General features: G+C 42.8%; 1 protein-coding gene across 5 annotated transcripts in view; it reads right to left on the bottom strand.

Annotated features, from left to right (window-relative positions):
• The window catches only part of osbpl8 (oxysterol binding protein-like 8), a 201293-nt gene that overhangs the window by 113383 nt on the left and 80410 nt on the right, over positions 1–7500 (bottom strand). The gene's annotated exons all lie outside the window — the stretch shown is intronic.

Here is a 7500-nt window from a genome sequence, read left to right as displayed (position 1 = left end):
GATGTCACCCAATGCAAAGGCAATGGCAAACAACGAACCCAGCACTCGCAGTGAAGTTGTCAGATTGCGTAGATGGCAAAAAGGGAACAAGTTGGGAGACAAAATCGACTCACTTCAAGTCTATGTGCTTTTCCAGAAATTGACAGATTTTTTTGCTTCCTGTGTTTGGTTGTCATACCCTAATGGGTTTGAGTATTTATCCTTTTTAACTTGACTTCCTTCCAAAATCTTTGTTTTGGATCCAATTTGATCATTGTTAAAGGGTGGCACAAAAGGCTTGGCATTTGAAATAGCAGTGAATAGGCCTTTTTAGCGCATTCAGCGAGAAGTAGTTCTTAGAATATTTCAATCAAAACTAGTAAGAAGAATCATTTGGAGGAATGCTCTTGTTGCCTTTCCCAAATTAGAAACCCCTCTTGCATGTTTTTGCAGCCTTTTGGAAGGTTTCAGCCCCCATACTCTGATCCTTAAGCCATGCTCAAACACCCATGTAGGCCTACCCATCTTTTAGTCATGCTGTGGGTTCTTGATGTCCTGGGTAAGTGGAAAGGTAACGGGATCAAAACAGCCGGTAACACTTTAGAATAATGGATGCAAAAAAGCATTATAAAGACTTAATAAATAATTAACTATTGATGAACAAAACATTAACAAACGTTTGTAAATGATTAGGAAATGTAAACAAATGCTTGTAAATGACTAGGAAATGTTATGTTAATATTTCATATTTATCAAACATTTACAAGTTGCTTGTAAATGAATAAAATAGTCTGTTATAAGGTGTGTAAAATCTTGAATATATCATTTGTAGATATTTTATAAAGCATTAATAAAGCTTAGTTAATAATAAAAACATGTGTTAATGTTTTATTCATCATTAGTTAATTATTTACTGAGTCTTTACTAAGGAACATTATTATAAAGTGTTACCAAACAGCCTCAAAATGCACTTTGCACTGATTTAGCTGAAAATGCCCATTAACAGCAATTCAAAATTCCAAGTCTATTGTGCCACCTTTTGACAAGTATCAAACATGCTAGAAAATGACAAGGAAGTTAAGGTAGTTCAAAGGAACAATACTGCAAGAGAAGAGCAGGATTTTGCAACGTTTTAATTTTGTTTTTCATGCACCCTATACTAATTATGGGCATGTCTGATATTTTCCTGAAAACCAACACTTTTTCTTTTTTCAAAAATGTGAGTGAAGGAAAGCCCACTTGGGAAACTACAACTCCCATTGTCATTATCCAGCGCTCCACAGGACACACATGAACACAACAGAATGACAGTTATGCCTCACCCGCATTTATGCCTCATCCCCCAATAGCGCCCGAACGGGAGCAGTACCATGCTCAGGGTACCTCAGTCATGGAGGAGGATGGGGGAGATCACTGGTTAATTACTCCCTCCACCAACCTGGCGGGTCAGAAATCGGGAGTCTGATGCCCTGACTACCATTAGTGTGCAATGTGCAACTCAAACAGTTAAGCTTAGTGGTGTTCAGTGATATTTCATAACACATAACGTTCATAGTGAATTCCGGCTTTGGTCCGGACAGTATTATGGTTATACTGTACCGAAAATGTACCGAACTGTGACACTAAAATCAAGGTGTACCGAACCGGCATACCATACAACCTACTCTAGTCATCTCCTGTTCCTTCTACTTCCTACTTCCTAGTTGCCGGTGCGCGCCGAGTCAGAAAAAAAGTCCAGTGCACAACCTCGCACTGCGACATGATTTCCCTTCTCATAACAGATTTAGATTTCTGGTCCACTATAGATTTTTGGCTGGAGAGATCAGTGGTGAGTTGTGATATCATATTCAGGGTGGGGATGAGGAGTGGGATGTATGCGCTTCATTGGGGTCATCAGGTGGCTACCCTCCGGTGTTTTGATGATGGACTAACTATAACTTCAGAGTGCACCCCTTGGCCTTCACCCCTTGTACTATGATGTTACTTTGGTGCCCAGGAGGGGCCTCGCCTATTCACCTACTGCAGGGGTGGGGAGCCTTTTTCATTCGAGGGGCCTCTTCAAATTCATCCGAGGGCCGTAAAAGTTCTCAGAGAGCCGTACTATGAACACAAACCAGGATTTCCCCCTGCACTGAAGGTCTACGTATATTGAAGGCAGCCACCTTTAAAACAGACCCCACCTTCTCTAGTTCCCCTGAATATAACTTAATTGTATTGCAAATGTATTTTCTAAGATTCCTTTACAAAATGTGTCATATTTCATGTGAAGCTGCATAACATTAAATATATATCGGGGGCCTGATTAAACGGCCTCAAGGGCCACAAATGGCCCCCGAGACAGGTTCCCCACCCCTGACCTATGGTCTTTTATGGTCTAGGGCTGAGTTAAGTCTTGAATCCCAATATCCTTCAGTAGCTTAATGAATGGTTTTATATAGAATATATTTATCATCTTATTATGTGTCATTTGATTAGTTGTGCCCTGGAGGCTCTGTCGTTGTGCTAATAATAATAACAAATAACACATCATTTACTAATATTCGGCTTTAGGTCAATTTATTTCTCCTTATTCTCATTACCGAAAACTCATTCTCATTACCGAAACATATCCCTCATTACCGAAATGAGCACTTAATTGTAAAAAAAAGTACTAAAGGAAAACTGTATTCATGTATATTTTTAATGAACACAGTACCTTTCATGTTTCTTTCACTTCAGTATATTTTTGGACCGAAATTGTAGGTTTTCACTGATGTATTCTAAAATTAAAGAGGAAAACAAATGATCCTATTGCGGTAATGAGGTAAAATGGTAAAATTCTTAAACTAAAATAATGAGAAAAGTGTTTTTTTTGAGTGTTTTATGTAGCCCCTAGTACAACTATCAATATTCAATGAACACAACTGCTAGAACAATTAAGTGTCCTAATACATTTCATGAAAGAAAAAAATTGCGGTAATGAGCATTTTAGCAGACATGGACCTATAAAAAGTTAAAAAATGTGTTTTAAAAAGTTGTCAGGTAAGTTGATATTATTGTGCTTAGTAACTGTACACTTGGATGTAACTGATTCAAAAAGAAATTCAACCAAAAAAGCATTTTGAAAAAATGGTTGTCAAAACACCTTTGTTGCACGTTTCGTGAGAATCACCCGTGTGTGTGTGTGTGTGTGTGTGTGTGTGTGTGTGTGTGTGTGTGTGTGTGTGTGTGTGTGTGTGTGTGTGTGTGTGTGTGTGTGTGTGTGTGTGTGTGTGTGTGTCGTATGACAGAGCAACACTTCAGTTGAACAGCACACCCCCAGAGACTGGAAATGCTGCTGAAATTCAAACACATCCTGTTGACTTTTCTATGACTATGTTACTGTCAGTTGGATGCCCCGGACACCTGGATACCTACACTGAAAGGGAACACTGTAGTAGAACGCTGTTAAAAAGACAACCAGGATACTATTATTTACCATGCAAATACAGTAAGGGTACTCATACCTGGATAGGTGTATGATGCTCACGTCAACATACTGTCTTGAATATAATCAAACAAGGACTAATCGCATATTCAGCACACTGAAATTCATGCATATGTATGCTATGCACTGTCTTTGACAAATGTTAGTAGATGGAGCTATTGGTGGGGGCACTCCATTAAAGTGTGACCATAGTACCTGCTGAATGAACCAAGTATAAAGTTGTCAGGCGTACAGAGTGATGATGATGATGTCTAATTTACAAAAGAAGATTAAGTGTGTGCACACATCCATAAAACACCCCCTCAGGCGCGAGACAAGGGTAGCAAGTTCCTGAACATACTGGTGGACTGACTGCACATCAAAAACGAACTTAACTTCAGTGAATGTAAGGCTTGTTAAAAGTATACTGTGTCATATTTTCTTATCAGTTACTTTCCAGAATCATGCTGCCAATTCAGAAATGATTTTCAAAAATACTTAACATCACAATCAACTTTTAAGTATTCATTATGTCAGGGAAAATTGCATTTTCCATTTTGAATTTCCAGAAATAGTTTTTTTTAGCTGCAAAACGTACTGTACTGTGGTCATAATAGTAAGTATTGGCTTATTATTCAGTAAATATTCATCAAAATATCAAATTTGGTGATGGGCAGCACCGTTTCAATCAGCAGCATAGTTGCAATATCTACTCTGGCCACAATCCTACACAGTGTACCTTTAAATTCTACAAAAGGTTAGTTTGCCTGTGGCCTGCCACAAGCACTAGAGGACAGGTCGCAGCTATTTGGGTTCGCAGGTAGTCACAAAACCCTTTTGGATGCTGAATTAATTTTCATGCTTTCAAACGGTGCACAGTTTCGCTTGAAAAAGTGTAGAGATGTTATATAAAATAGAACATTTATCCTAATGCAACATAAGGATTGTCTAAATAGCAGAACGGAGACTGTCTCCAACACTGGTAGATGCAACTATCACAACTCGCAGACAGCCACTGAAGCCAGAAACTCTTACTGCTCCAGGTGGCTGACATTATATTGTGCCAATACGCATCTCATTGAAAATATAAACCTTGTTTTTGTGTTATCAAACAGTTGTTCAAATTGCTGTTAGCAACACTGAAAAACTACGACAACTATTTCAATTATTGCAACTATTTCTATTTGGACTCACTGTCACCCAGGCCAGAATCTGAACCCTTGTGAATGCTGAGTGTACAAGAATGGGCCAACAACAACAACAGTTGTCCCTGTGGCAGACTGGCGGTCCCAAGGACAGCAGCAGTCTGTCTCTCCCAGGCAGTTCTGAAGCAGCCAGAGTTGGTGTGTGTGTGTGTGTGTGTGTGTGTGTGTGTGTGTGTGTGTGTGTGTGTGTGTGTGTGTGTGTGTGTGTGTGTGTGTGTGTGTGTGTGTGTGTGTGTGTGTGTGTGTGTGTGTGTGTGTGTGTGTGTGTGTATGCATGCGTGTGGGTCTGTGTGTGTGTGTGCGCGCGCGCGCGTGTGTGTGTTATTCATAAGGCCAATCATGTTGCCCAAACCTAATTAAGGAGCATATTTTAGGCATACAGCTCTCAGTTTGTGTGCCATGTTGTAAGGCTGCTGTGGTGTGATGTCTCCTACCAATGACAGGCTGCCGGGTGTGGTGTGGTGTGGTGTGATGTGGTGTGATGTGGTGTGTGTGAGAATGTGTGTGTATGTGTGCCTGTTTTGTGTGATGTCACCCAATCCAAATGCGTCGCTTTCAAATTATTTGAAAATTTGCAAAACCGTTGGAACACATGAACTGACGTACGAAAGTGACGAGTGAAAGATTCAGGGTGGTGAGGGAGAGGAGAGGAGAGGAGACGATAGGAAAGGAGCGGAGAGGAGAGCAGAGGAGACGATAGGAGAGGAGAGGAGAGGAGAGGAGACGATAGGAGAGGAGAGGAGAGGAGAGGAGAGGAGAGGAGAGGAGAGGAAGGGATAGGAGTAGAGGAGAGAGAGAGAGAGAGAGAGAGAGAGAGAGAGAGAGAGAGAGAGAGAGAGAGAGAGAGAGAGAGAGGGCGAGCAAGAGAGAGAGAATGAGAGGAGAGGAGAGGAGAGGAGAGGAGAGGAGAGGAGAGGAGAGGAGATGAGAGGAGAGGAGAGGAGAGGAGAGGAGAGGAGAGAGCAGTCCTTGTTGAACTAAATTAATTTGTCCACTCAGGACGGTTCAATATCAAACAAGCTGATTATCCCTGTACACAGGGAACAGCTGCTTTGGTCCCCAAGGCTGTCACAATAACACACAGAAATACACACACACACACACACACACACACACACACACACACACACACACACACACACACACACACACACACACACACACACACACACACACACACACACACACACACACGAACACATGTGCAAAGTGGATGGCCTAAGCCCCTCTCTATTGGCCAACACGCATGCACACGCACACGCACACGCACACAGAGATATACGTCATGTTTTATATGAGTCGTTATACACTACAGCAGTGATGATCAAACTGTGGGCCGCAAAGACATTCCAAATGGGCCTTGAAATCACTTTCTAAAAACCTAAACACATTTTGTTGCTGCGTTGCTATTGACTATCTATTTGAGTTGTCTTGCGCATTGGTCCAGAGGTGGGCCCCGGACGTTTCTGAACATTTCAAGTGGGCCCCAAAGTTGGGAAATGTCCGGAACCCCTGCCCTTACGGTGATTTGGTGGTGATCTACTGGCCTGAAGCTGACAGGGGCACATCGAATCACATGGGCTGCACTTGTACTGTACACCCACACAATTAACAAACAAACAAAGCCACAAACCACACATTTATTCTATGACGAGCCATATTGTAACTCTATAGCCCACAGTGCAATGGGGATGATCTATTGTCCCCGGGGCAGGCAGAGGGCAAAGCCAGCCAACCAGCACACGAGTTCTGTCATGGACCTTTCTAGAACAACAGCGGCTCAGAATAACACAGTTGGTGCCACCCAAGAGACGGGGGAGAAGGCACCAGGCAGGCGCCGACAGATGGGGCTGACAAGCACCCTCCCAGACAGGAGAGGAGAGGAAGACGTCAGCAACACTCCCCTCAGTGTGCGTGTGTGTGCGAGCATGCACATGTGTGCGTGTGTATGTGTGCGTGCATGTGTATGTGTGTGTGTGTGTTCGTGTGTAAAGTGTGTATGCGTGTGTCTTCTCTCCCTGTCTACAATTACTAATTATTAATGTTATAGTAATTCATATTATTTCTAATTCAAATATTATACACCTTTTTAGATACATGGCAAAAAAATGGCAGTTCATTTTTTAAGATGTAACTGTTGCTTTCATTGATGTCCTCCATGCTTTTCAGGGTAACCTTCTTCACACACACACACACACACACACACACACGCACACACACGTACACGCACACACGCACGCACACACGCACGCGCACAGCATGGCTCCTGCCTTAATCTCTGTGTCTTCCCTGATGCTAAAGAGAGAATCCTGTAGCCCTCAGCTGTCCAGCTACTACTGAGGCACAGCCACCTCATGCCATGGCAATACATAACATCAGGCTGCCCGGCACACACACACATATACACACACACACACACACACACACACACACACACACACACACACAGGGACACACACACACACACACACAGGGACACACACACACACACACACACAGGGACACACACACACACACACACACAGAGGCACACACAAGCACATGCGGGCACACGCACACAGGCACTCAAACAAGTTGGTTTCTGACAAGAAAGCTAGACAGGAAATGGACTTGCACCACAAATGCACTATAACGCTTAAGTTTTACAGACACACACACACGCGCACGCACACACACACACACACACACACACACACACACACACACACACACACACACACACACACACACACACACACACACACACACACACACACACACACACACACACACAGGCACAGGCACAGGCACAGGCACAGACACAGACACAGACACAGACACACACACACACACACACACACACACACACACACACACACACACACACACACA

Source organism: Engraulis encrasicolus, chromosome 15 (genome assembly GCF_034702125.1).
Source record: "Engraulis encrasicolus isolate BLACKSEA-1 chromosome 15, IST_EnEncr_1.0, whole genome shotgun sequence".
NCBI classification, from domain to species: Eukaryota; Metazoa; Chordata; class Actinopteri; order Clupeiformes; family Engraulidae; genus Engraulis; species Engraulis encrasicolus.
This window is presented reverse-complemented; position numbering and strand designations above follow the sequence as displayed.